Source organism: Tupaia chinensis, unplaced genomic scaffold (assembly GCF_000334495.1).
Source record: "Tupaia chinensis unplaced genomic scaffold, TupChi_1.0 Scaffold148801_1, whole genome shotgun sequence".
Taxonomy (NCBI): Eukaryota; Metazoa; Chordata; class Mammalia; order Scandentia; family Tupaiidae; genus Tupaia; species Tupaia belangeri.
This window is the reverse complement of record NW_006208648.1, coordinates 679030-692002: the sequence shown is the minus strand read 5'-3', so window position 1 is coordinate 692002 and position 12973 is coordinate 679030. Positions and strand designations below refer to the sequence as shown.

General features: G+C 53.8%; 1 long non-coding RNA gene across 7 annotated transcripts in view; it reads right to left on the bottom strand.

The window, feature by feature from the left end:
* Positions 1-12973, bottom strand: part of LOC102492734 (uncharacterized) — a 37419-nt gene that overhangs the window by 16649 nt on the left and 7797 nt on the right. For 3 of the 7 annotated variants that reach the window (XR_003548254.1, XR_337676.3, XR_003548255.1), the window contains 5 exons: positions 11773-11950; positions 11252-11393; positions 10142-10269; positions 7808-7956; positions 6083-7245 (listed from right to left, as the gene is read on the bottom strand). This is a non-coding gene — a long non-coding RNA (uncharacterized LOC102492734). Of the gene's footprint in view, positions 1-672; positions 705-6082; positions 7246-7807; positions 7957-10141; positions 10270-11251; positions 11394-11772; positions 11951-12973 lie in introns of those variants that run through there. The other 4 variants (XR_337677.3, XR_003548258.1, XR_003548257.1 and 1 more) reach the window with 4 other exon arrangements.

Below are 12973 nucleotides of genomic sequence, written 5' to 3'. Positions count from 1 at the left end.
TTCTGGCTCACTTCACTTAGCAGTAAATCTTCCATATCTGTCCACTTTTTATCAAATGCCAGGGCCTCACTGTTTTTATGGCTGACAAGGATGTAGAGCATCTCTCACATTCCTAGGAGTGTAGAAATTGGCCCTGCTGTTTGAAACACTGTTGGTAATCTGCTATTAAAACATGCACGTACCTGGGGCCAGCAGGTGGCACGGCGGTTAAGGCACTAGATCCCACATGGCTAACTCTACAGTGCAGGTCCCAGACCCAGAAGCCAGGGGCAGGGGGGAGTGTTGGGTGTGTGTACGTATGTACTCAAAATCCCAAGAGGAGAATGAAGAAGGAATTGCATTGTGGCCATCCGCCCTAGGGAGTTATTTCTCACTTTCTGTCTCACTCTGGTGAGCACAAGTACCCTATGACAAAAAAAAAAAAAAAATTAAAAACAAACAAAACATGAACATACCTGGTGCCATAACAGCTCCTGTTATACCCAGCAGAAAAGGGTATACACGTATACCAAAAGATGTGAACAGAAAAGGCCATGGCAAGTTTAATTCGTAATAGCCAGAAGACAGGCACAACACAGATGTCCACCAAAAATGGAGCGCCAGGCCAGCCCAAGGCAGATCCCACAGGGCTGACCGCAACACTGGCGTCCCAAGTAGGTGTCTTGAAAAACATGGCAGGCATTTGTGTGCATGTGTCGAAAATCCTGAAAGAAAGGAGAGATAAGGGTCTGATATGCCCATGCCCGATGGAGTGTGTTCCCTCTCTCTCTCTCCCTCTCTCTCCCTCTCTCTCTCCCTCTCTCTCTCTCTCTCTCTCTCATATGAGCGTGTGCACCCTCTGACGAAGAAAAAAAATTTTTGAATATAATTAATGATAAATTGTGTGACTTGTTCATACAATGGGATGCAACTTGACCGTGAAAGAGGAGACCTACGGATGCACATAAAGACATGGATGAATCTTGCAAATACAATGCTTACTGAAAGAAAGCAGACGCAGCATACATACGTAATAAATCCAAAACCAAGCCACGGCGACAGAAATCAGAACAACGCTTACCCTGGGGTGGGGGTGAGAGGATGCCTGTGAGGGGCAGAGGGCAGGCTTCTGGAGTCCACTAACACTCCATGCCGCATTCAGGTGCAGCTATAGAAGTGTGCCATACACCTACGACTGGTGCATTTCATTACCACATATGTTACACTTCCATTTTTTAAAAAAAGTACGTCTTCTTTTAAAAGCAAAGGGCAGGGCCAGCACGTTGCACAGTGGTTGGAGGTACTAGACTCCCACATGGCCAACGGCGGTTCGAGTCCAAGACTTGGTTGCTTGTCTTCTCACTTTCTTTCTCTCTCTTACTGTCTCTCTCTGGTCAAATATCAAATAAATAAATAAATAAATAAAGTTAAATAAAATCATCCTTTTTAAAAACAAAAAAAGGGCTAGGGTGGCCTCGTAGTGCAGTGGTCAAGTGCTGAGCTCTGGGAGCCGGATCTCACATGACCAGCTGGGCTTCAAGTCCCGGCCCTACTGGCTTGGGAAACATGCCCAGAGCATGTGCGCACATGCCCCAAACCCTGAGGGGAAGGAGAAATGGAAGAAAGGCCTGCAGGCATGACCACACACACCCCCGCCCCGGGGTTGCTTTCCCTTTCTCTTACATATACGCACACATTTTCTGGCACTTTTCTTTAAAAGAAAAACAAAGCAAAATTCAAGATAGTGGTCACCCCTGGAGGAGAGACGGGGAGGGCCGAGGAGAGCCACACGCTGCTTCAGATTTGCACGCACAGCCGTGCCTGGTTTGTATGTACCAAGTGCCACGTCGAACGCCAATGCACGATCATTTTAGAAAAACAAATTCGAATATTTACAACCCATGTGGTGAACTCTGGAAGAATTTTTAAAGTAAGATTAATACAGACGGCGCTCACTGGCTTTAACTACAGGAAGACAACGGCGTTCATTTAACAAGTGCCCTCCCAGCACCCGCGTGATTGCTCCCTCCCGGGGCACTCGGTGTGAGGCAGAGCCGTGAGGACGTAGGCAGTGCCGGTGCGCGCTGTCTGCGGCCCCGTGGTGACTGCTTTACACGCATCTAATTGTCATGGAGCCCTGTGAGGCCCGTGCTGCTATCACCCCAATTTAACAGATGGGGAAACACACACGAGGAGTTCAAGTGATTTGCCGTGGCCTCACAGAGGGCTGGCGGCGGGGCAGCGTCTGCAGCCTGGTTTAAATCGCAGTCTGCCTCGGAAGCCTGCTCGCTCCAGCTCTGCACAGTCTGCCTCATCTCGTGTACGGAGCATGCCCCACTTCTGGCAGCTCCCAGCCAGGCCCCCGGTGTCTGAGGATGCCCGAAATGGAACCCCAGAGCATGCATACACCTGCCTCAAACAGAGGGGTGTCCGTCATTATGATGACGATAAATGACACGGCCATTACTGCCAATAACAATAACCATTAAGCCCACGCTGTACTAAATTGCAGAGTATATTAAAAAGTTGCTGCGACTGAACAGTGAGCATGGCTCCTCATTTAGATTCTCACTAAGGAACCTGACCAATCACCTCCTCTCTGAACTCTCTCCCACCCTGTCCTGGCTGACAGCACCTGCCTCACACAGCGATAGAGTTATTCATGACCTGTGTCTGCTCTCTCCGCAGGAAGGTGGGATTTGTTTCGGACTGTTCTCTGCCTCTTTGTGTGCATGTACTTAGATGCGGGAGGTGCTTAGCCAATACCTGCACGAGGCTCACAGATGTGAGAAATAAATAAACATGCGACCAGGCACCCAAGTTCTTCGCAAGAGCTCCCACAGACCCCTGCCCTGCCCACCTGTTCGGGGCTGCATACCTGAGACTTGGAACGTGCCTGTGAGCACGTGCTACATGCCGACTCTGGAAGAAGGGATGGAAGGAGGGACGCAAGAGGATTCCTGCACTTCATGAATACCTGCATGTGCTCCTCGTCTCTGAAAGGGCCTGCCAACCCCTGGGACGGGCAAATGTCTATGAGCTTCGAGGGGCAACAATATGCCACTGCCCTGAAGGACCTCGATGATCAACGCGGGGATGCACCTCCGACAGAGGCAGAGAGAGCCCTTGAGAGAGCCCCAGGGGGAGGCAGCAGCCCTGGCCTAATGCGGGATTCGGGATTCTCAGCCACCAGTTCCCACCACACTTGCGGGAGGATTGGGGTGACAGCAAGGCTCTCCAGCATGTTCACGAATTTTCTTTTTCCTCAATCGAAGATGTGATTTATCCAAGTGTCTGAAAACCTTCTGCAACAGACAGTGTTCTTAGACAGACGCAGGGGTCTGGGCAGTGGGGCGCTCGCTGCCATGCTGTTCTCCGCAAACTGCACACCTAATAGAGACCCAGGGAGGGAGGCAAGTTGATGTCCCATCCCGGCCCAGCCCCAGCGGAGCATCGAAATAAACGGCAGCTCCACCCCGCGAGCGGCTGGCCCACGAAAGTGCAGGAGAACTGGCTGCTGATAGACAGTTCAGAAGTGCTCCCCACAAAAGTGGATGTCTGTTTTTACAGAGCCGGGTCAGAACTCCTACAGAAACAGCCACACTCGACACTGATTCTAGCCCAGGGAACATGGGTCCCAGGTTCCACATGACTGGGAGGCTCCCAGGACCAGGTTGCTGTGCTGGGGTTTCCCTGGGTAGCGAGGTTCACGGCAGGCTGGGCTGTGACATGTCCCTTCCTCAGTCTCCCCCGCTCCACGCCATAGCTCAGTTTGATCGGGAAATCCCTATAGCGAAGGGAGTCATGTGCAGGCCCTTTAAAATGCAGGCTATATCAGGAGGCTGCGTGAGCTGTGCCCTGAGGCCCCTCTGGAACAGCCTTTCAGGGCAGGACTGTTCTGTCCTTCCATTCAGAAGCATGCCTGTTCTTCTAGCAGAATGCATGACTCTGGCCTCCCTCCGTCTTCACCTCCTCCCCCAGGCCCTCCCGCTTGTCCTGTCTCCGGCTACCCATGCTTCTTCCTGTCTGCAGTGCAGCAGGGAAGCCAGGAGCTTGCTCTCAGGAGCAGAAAGAACCCACAGAGCAACCCATGGCTCATGAGCAATGCCCTGGAGCAGAGCACTCCGGGGGACGCGCACCTGAAACCGCCAAGCCCGACGCTCTGGTCCAGCGCCCCTTCACGCCGTCTGATTAGGGAAGGTCCGATTCTGGTCATCACGCGGGTTGGGGCCCGACACGGCATCACTCAAAGCCCTGAGCTTCTGGCCCCTGCCCACCACTGTCCTGGCCCATGTGACCTGGCAGGGGGAGGGGGTGCTGCCATGGGCTGGGAGGAGAGCTGGGGACACTGGCCTGGCAGGACCTCTGTCCGACCCTGAGCATTTCAGAGCCCTCCTGTCCCCCAGTGTTCGCACAGAGTGTGTCACCAGCACCTGACCCCTGCCAGCCACCCCACCTTTGTCCTTTCCCTGGGCTCCTCCCTCTCTCTCTCTCTCTCTCAGTCTCTCTCTCTCTCTCTCTCTCTCTCTCTCGGTGCGCCTTCGCCATGGCCCTCTGGGCACTCTGGGAAACGCCTGAGTGCAGCCGTCTGGTTCTGCCACCGCTTTCATCCCGATCCAGGTGGCGACACTCCAGTGCAGGATTTACGCTGCCCTGACCCTGAGCCGTCAGGAGGGAACAGCCAGATTAATGGGGTGGGCGGGCCGGGGTAATAATCGTTTGTTTGATGTGACAGGCCTGATAGGCGTTGATTTACTTACAGACTGATGGGCTTTTAATTGAGCGCCTCCACCCCAGTCACTTCAAAGGCAGGGGAAGTTGACAAGGGGCCCCTTTCAGGAGGCTTCCCCTGACTGACAGGCCCCCTCTGCCCAGGCTCCCAGGACTGGCCAAGCTGCAGGGTTCTGTGTAAGTCTGACACGGCCTTTGTGCTGCCACGGAGGGCAGGGGAGAGTGGGACGCTGGCACTGCCCCGGGGAGGGGCGGCGCAGGGGGCAGGCCACCTCCATGTGGGCTCCTTCCCTCCTCTTCACTTCCTCCTGCTGCTCACTCCCTCCTGCTCACTCCCTACCACCTCTGCCTCCTTCCTCTCACTTCCTTACTTCCTCCTCACTTCCTATCACTTCTCTCTTCCTCCTCCTTCTCACTTCCTCCTACCACTACTACTCTCTTCCTCCTCCTCACTTCCTCTTCCTCCTCACTTCCTCCTCCTCACATCCTCCTATGGCTCACCCCTCCTTCCCCTCATATCTCTTACACCTCCTCACATCCTCCCCCTGCTCCTTTCCTCCTCCTCCTGCTCACTTCCTCCTCCTTCCCCTCACTTCCTCCCTCTTTTTAAACACTCTTTTCCCCTTGCCTCTCTGAGCTCCAGGCCCCTTCCTCCTCCTCAGTTCTCTTCCCGAGCCCTCTTTTTCCTGCCTGGCCTGTGAACACCACTCCCCTCCTCCTGGGCAGTCACCCTTCCCCAGGCTGCAGGCTGCGGGCCCTTCAGGCCAGGGCACCCTTAGACTTGGCCTGGCCTCCGTGAAGGGGCCACCCTCCCAGGGGCAACACCTCAATCAACGGGCCCGCAGACCTCCACACTGGAGGCCCGGGGTGCAAGGCCAGTGGGATTTCCATCCCTTTCCTGTCTGGTCTAGAAAGAAGATACTGTGATGATACAAGGGGTCTTCAAAAAGTTTATGGAAGATACACGCTGTGAAAAACTATGTATGGATTTCAATCTTTTGCACCAAAATTAACTCACTTTTTTTGGGGGGGGAGGTTTTTGCTATAGGGCGTGTGCACTCGCCAGACAGAGAGAGACAGAGAGACAGAAAGCGAGAAATCACCCCCCAGGGGGGATGGTCATGCCGCAATCCCTTCTCCTCCATTCTCCTCTCGGGATCTTGGGCACGCACACACACGCACCCGGCGTGAGTTTTAAGCCACCGAGTCCGGGACACGAACCGCGGTCGAGTACGTGGGAGTCCAGCGACATAGCCATTACGCTAACTGCTGGTCCCAAAATTAACTCACATTTTAATTTCACTTTACAATAAACTTTCTGAAGTCCCCTCACATGGTTTTATTCTGTTTGAACTTCAGAAAAAAATTTTAGGGAGGTTCCATCAGAAGGGATTTATTTTGGTTTTGTTTTATTTAAGTCCTGATTTATTGACTGCTAAACTTTTCCTATGTGGAGAAGATAAGTCCAAATTTGCTTTTTGGTTTTTGTTTTGCTTTGTTTAGATTTTCACTATAGGGTGCACGTGTTCACAGGGGAGAAAGGGAAAGTGGAAAATCACCCTGTAGAAACGGCCGCGCCACGGCCCCTTCTCACCCACTCTGCTTTGGGAGGTGGGGCACCCGTGCATATGCACCCGGCATTTTTTTAAGCCACCAGGTTTTGGACTCAAACAGGTGTGTAGTTGGCAATGTGGGATCCAATGCCTTAACCACCACACCACCAGCTGGTCCCCAGGGCTCTCTAACACTGTCCCCTTGTTTCCTAGGCTGGAACCCTGAACTCTAGAAGAGGGGCCATCTAAAGTAGCCCCCAAACTTCCTCACTGGGTGGGACGGGCAGAGGCGGGGCAGCGAGACTCCTGGCCAGGAGGAGCTTCGAGCTCTGAGTCAAGTCCCTTTGGTGAATGCCTGAGACTGCGCTGTCCCCTCCCCCATGTCCTCTCTCTCCCTTGCAGTGACTTGTCCCCACACCCAGCCAGAACCTGGCTAGGAAGACGGCAATGGTGGCTTATCTTCATATCGTCACCTCGCGTGCAAGGCACCGTCACACGCTGCCATCATCGGCCTTGATCAGCGGCACGGTGGTGAGTCTGACACTCGTGTGCTTTAGCAGGTGACAACACTAAGGCCCGACAGGTAACGTGCTGCCGAGAGGCAATATCCTCGCTCCGGTCGGCCTCCTCCTCGTCCCTGCATCCCCATTGCTGTCCGAGTCCCTTCTTCAGGTGGTTTCTTTCTTCCGTGAGCAAGACAGAGACAGAGCCAGCAGAGTCCTGGGTCACGGGAGCGTGCACCCAGCACCTCAGGCAGGTCTCTGGTCGTGACAGAGACGTGCTCCCAGGGCAGCTCCTGCGTGGGACTGCCCACAGAGTCCTCTGCCCCACCTTCGCCCAGCCTCGTCGGCCCAGCTTCGTGGCACATGCCAGTTGATGCTGCTCCTCGGCTAGCTGAGGCCGGGGGAGATCCAAGTTTGACTCCCAGCACACCCAACTGCTCCAGCTACATGGCAGAGTCAGCCCACAGAGAGCCTCAGTCCTTAAAAAAAAAACGGGGACCAGCAGATAGCATAACAGTTACATCGCTAGACTCCCTCATAGTCGACCACGGTGTGAGTCCCAGACCTGGTGGCTTAAAACTCACGCCGGACACACGTGTGTGCCAAAGACCCTGAAAGGAGAATGGAGGAGGAAGGACAGTCGTGCAGCCATCCCCCTGGGGGTGTGATTTCTTATTCCCTGTCTCTCTGGCAAGCACATACCCTATACCAAAAATCTCTCTTAAAAATACAAAGATATGGCCACAGGGAAGAGTCCTGCTCGTGGTTCTGTGCTATGGAGAATGTTCCCAGTGAAATGATTCAGGGACGACCCTGGGAAAATCAACCCACAGACTCCTTGAGGGCCCAGGAAACGTGTCTCTCCTGGCCTGCTGGAGGGGCAGGTCCTACTGCAGAGTGGGGCCCAGGGCTGCAGCTGAAGGGAAATGTGCCACCCCTCCCACCGGGGCTGTGTGCCACCAACGAGCCATGTGCTGGGCGTTCCCACTGTGCACGCGCTGGCCCTCCCTGGATGGGCCGGGCCTGCAGGACAGTACCTACCTCACATCCCACAGCACCCAGTGGTGACGTGTTTGCTCGAACGTCCACCGTGAGCTACTTACTGAAAGGCCACACAGGTGCCCAGGGTCACACCCCACCCTGCCAGGTGTGGCCGTGGACAGTCAGGGTCTGTGCCTTGGTCTCCTCCTCTGTAAAGAGCGACAAAAACTATGCCAGCTGAGGAGCATCTTGTGAGACCGAGTTAATGCCTTCCAGCTAATCCACAATGCAGCTATTTCAGATCCAAAAGAAAGGAAAAAGTGCTGCTAAGTAACCCGTGGCTCTGAGTTTTTAAATCAGTGTCGATACAGTAAAATGAGAAAAGTGCATCTCAGCGTTGATTAACCAGGTCGAGGTAGAACACTCAGACCTACAGCCGGCACCGGCGAGCAGGCAGTGAGCACGCCCACCCATGCAGCGAGTCTTCACGAGCACCCGGCTCTGAGGGAGTCTGTCTTCATGTCACAGATGAGGAAACAAATTCAGAGAGGAAGGGCCTGGCCAGCCCGCACGGCCCCTGAGCCCTCCACCCGCCTTGCAACCTGCCTTTGAGGCACAGCGGCTACTGCGGGAGCTGGCAGGCGCCCGGGAGTGGGGGCTCGGTTCCCGTTTCGTTCTCAGTGGCATCGCCTGCCTGACCCACAGCTCGCCCTCTGGGTGACCACTCTCCTCCCGCTCCTGTCCCAGCTCTGCTCTTTTCAGCTCCCTGTCAACAGCTTCCGGTTGTACTGGCCCTGCGTTTGAATTGTAAGTGACTTCGAGGGGTATAAATAAATACAGAGGTAACAACTGGCCTTTAAGGACGATGCACAGCAAGTCTAAGTGGAGACAAAACGCCCGTGATCACCCTGGGGCTGCGTCGTCGCTGCAGACACCGGGGAGCTTGGGAGCACCCTCTCCCTCCAGTGCAGAAAAGCCATGTCACCATGCTTAGCCTCAGAGCCAGAGCTGCTAGGACACACTTAATGGCCTCCCTTGACCCTGGGGGCAGCCTGGGACCGTGGACCATGGCTGCCGGGGGCCCTGAAGGAGGCCCGGCCGTAAAACACTACGTTCTGGAAGGCAATCCTACATGGGAAGGTCCCTGGTTCGAGTGCCAGGGCCTCCTGGGACATCCCAGGATGTGCTTGCTAATCCAGGCTGCTGAGACAGATGTGGATCGTGCCACTAGGACCCATTTGGGGTTCTCTCTCTCTTACTCATTCACTGGACAAAAAGATAAATAAGCTTAAAAAAAAGATAATGAGGGAACCAGCAGTTAGCGTAATGGCTATGTCGCTGGACTCCCGTGTAGTCGACCGCGATTCACATCCCGGACCCGGTGGCTTAAAACTCACGCCAGGCGCGTGTGCGTGCATGCCCAAGATCCCGAGAGGAGAATGGAGGAGGAGGGATTGCGGCGTGACCATCCCCCCTGGGGGTGATTTCTCGCTTTCTGTCTCTATGTCTCTCTCTGTCTGGCTGGCGAGCGCAGGCGCCCTATAGCAAAAACCTCTCAAAAAAAAAAAACAAAAAAAGATAATGAATAAAATATGGCACGTTATTTTTCCCTTCACGAGCAGGGTGCCGTGGGCTGATAAGAGGGTATACTTGTGAACTTGCGTGTGTGTCTCAGGGTGGCTCCAGAGTGACAAAGTGGGAGGGTAGTCTCCAAAACTTCTCCCAAGCTCGCCACATAAGCTTGCTGTCTGAGTCAAGTGCAGAGCTGAAGGCTGGGGAGGGGAGGGTTAAAGCAACAATTGTGGGGCCAGCAGGTGGTGTGGAGGGTAAGGCTTTGGACCCCACATGGCCGGCTACACGGTATGAGTCCTGGACCTGGTGGCTTGAAAATCATGCCAGGCACATATGCATGTGTGCTCAAAATCCTGAGAGGAGAATAGAGAAGGGACTGTGGCATGGCCACCTCCCCGGGATGTGATTTCCTACTCTCTCTCTGTGTGTGTGTGTGTCTGGCAAGCACATGCACCCTATAGCAAAAGCTAAGTAATAATAAGTAAACAACACAAACGATTGTACTAGCGAGCTTTGCCATGGGAAGGAGGGAGACTGTGCCAACCCTCAGCACCCCGAACAGAGCCCACGGTTTTTCCAGGACTGAATCAAATGCACTCTAGGCTCAGACCATCAGACAAAGAGAAAGAGATTAGCAAGAGAGCGGAGGGTGAAGTAGGAGCGCGGCTCCTCATAAGGACCATGCAGTTCATCTCGACGTCTTCCCAGAAAGGAGCCACACGCCGAATCCCTCCCGACTGTCTGCACCTGCACCTCCTGTGCAATAATCCTCTTAATGGAATATTAAGAAATCGGATATAAATCAGCAGCCTTTCATCTCACCTGCAGACTCCTCACCATAGGACTTCCTGTGCCTGTCTCCACGCAGACGGTCACAGGTGCCTTCTGGACTGGACGTTGCCATGTTCTTAGGCGTGATCTGCTTTTCAGTCTTGAAACCTCTGTTTTTGCTGGGGACATACGTGCAAAAGTATACATTTTAGAGCTCAGCACTCAGGGGACAGATGCACCTAGAGACATTTCCAAATTAAAACACGCAACCCCCAGAACACCCATTGTGTCACTCTCAACCAGTAAAACTGCCTATTGTCTCGCTGCACTCATAAATAACTTGATTTCGGCATATGCTTTGGTACCAAACAGAAAATAAATAAATTAAATGTGATTTACAACCCTTTTCATTTTTATTAGCGCTGCTCTGAAGAGTTTATGTAAGGGACGTGCCAAAGCGGTTACGCCAAGTGTTTTAAGGCGTTGGTATTGATATTATATAAATTAAGGTGTTTTAATTTGCATTCTTTAATTAACTAAATACTGGCAGAAAAATAAAGCACGAGGGCAGCCCTGACTTATTGCCGCTGTTAAACTGCTGACATCTCCAAAAAGATGCTTTAAGTAATCCGATCCATGCGGGGGTGGGGGGAGGCGGATATTAACACTCTTTATGTGGCAAAATATATTGGGGTTTCCGAAACCAATATCCTGGGGGCCAGATGGAGGTGCGGCGGTAAAATGCACGTTCTCCAACGTGGTCCCACATGGGAAACTTCCTGGTTCAAGGCCGAGGACCCTCCGAGTACACCAGGCACACATGTGCCCATGAGCCGGGACTGGCTGAGGCTGGGGGAGGATCATGGGGCGAAGACCCTGTAATGGGTGCTGTCTCTCAGTCTTGATAAATAAATAGACTGGGAAGAAGAAGGAGGAGGAGCAGGAGGAAGAAGAAAGAAGAAGGAGGAAGGAGGAGGAAGAAGAAGGAAGAAGAAGCAAAGAGGAGGAGGAGGAGAGGAGGGGAAGGGAGGGGAGGGGAGGGGAGGAAAGAGAGGAAGCCAGGTGGCACAGCGGTTGGGGAGGCAGATCCCACATGGCCGGCTCCACCACTCAAGTCCTGGACCCAGAGGCTTGAAAGACACACAGGACGCATATGCATACCTGTCCAAAATCCCGACAAGAGAATGGAGAAGGGACTGCAGCATGGCCTCTCCTTTGGGAAGGTGCTTTCTCGCTTTCCCTCTCTCCTTGTATCTTCCTGTGTGTCTTTTTTCAGCGAACCTACTCGCCCTATGGCAAAAATCTAAAAACAGAAAAGAAAGACCCTTACCCTGCTTTGCCTGCCTCATAGGAAGAGGGTGAGTATATTCCAAGGTTTGAATTTGTGTCCCCAAGGAAGGAGTTGACCAAGTGCTTTAACCTCTATCCTCTATCCTGCTGGGTCTGGGCTCAAGAGTTACTGGACATGAGAGGCCTGGCACCAGGCCCTGGAGACCAGCACGGACTGCCTCTGCCACCCAGGGCCCCGCCACTGCCAACCCAGTTGAGCAGACCCCATAGCAACACGATCATTCCAGAAAGCAAGGAGAGAAAGAGGAAGAGCCCATCGGGGAAGTCGGCTGCTTCTGTCCATTCTCCCCATCACACCTGAGCCCCCAAACCACACACGCAAAAAGAGAAACCTTTGTAAAAACGAGGTGCCCAGTTGCTCCAGATCCTTCCGAAACCCTGGTCCTGTCATGGCTGCAGACGGCTTTCCAGTTCCCCAGCTCAGGGGAGACGACTTCTCTCCAGGCGAGCTGCACTCCTTCTTCCCCCCTCGCCCTCTTTCATCCTTGGTTTTGCTCTCTGGGCCTCCACCTGCAGGGTCAGAGGAAACCTGGTAAGGTCTCTCCGTCTGCAGACTTCCCTCCTGGCCTCCAGGAGGAGCAGCTCCATGAAGATGGCAGCTCCCAGTCGTCCGCCATAGCAAAGTGACAGCCCTCAGGCGCAGGCTGAGAAAACGGCACCTTCCCTCCCCTGAGCCCGGGCGTTCCCTGGCCGTGCCCAGAGCACCTGTCCTACACCCTCCACCTGGCTGGCCTGGGAGCACAGGTCAAGGGCAGGGACCTGGAGGCCTCATAGGTACCTATTGCTATGCTCTGTCCTCAAGCCCCAAAACTTCGTGTGCTGACATTTGGTTGTTAAGGTTGAAAGTGAAAACTGAGTACCTCTACGGAGTCGAAAGGTAGGGCCTGTGGGAGTCATCAGTGGTGGTAGGGGGGTGACTGAGTCCTGGGGGTTCATGAGGAGAGGGAAGGAGACTGGACACACAGGGATGGACACCAGGCCCTGCTCCCCCTAGCCCATGCAGCGTGATGCCTCGGGACCCTGCAAGACCACCAGGCCATGGACCTCCAGACGCTGGATTGAATAAATCCCTCTGTCTTAAATCAGGCACACCAGTGGGAACCAGCAGTTAGCATAATGGCTATGTCGCTGGACTCCCACGTAGTCGACCGCAGTTCACGTCCCGGACCCGGTGGCTTAAACTCACGCCGGGCAAGTGTGCGTGCATGCCCAAGATCCTGAGAGGAGAATAGAGGAGAAGGGATTGTGACATCACCACCCCCCCTGGGGGGTGATTTCTCGCTTTCTGTCTCTCTGTCTCTCTCTGTCTGCCTGGCGAGCGCATGCACCCTATAGCGAAAAACCTCTCCAAAAAAAAAAAAAATTAGGCACCAGGTATTTTTTCTGTTCTTAGCAGACAAAAAAAAAAAATTAGGCACACCAGGTATTTTCTGTTCTTAGCAGACTAAAGACACCTGTTCAACTAGAGCAGTGCCTGGGGGCTCAGGGGCCCCTCTCCTGGTGGCTGGGGGCTCAGGGACCCCTCTCCTGGGT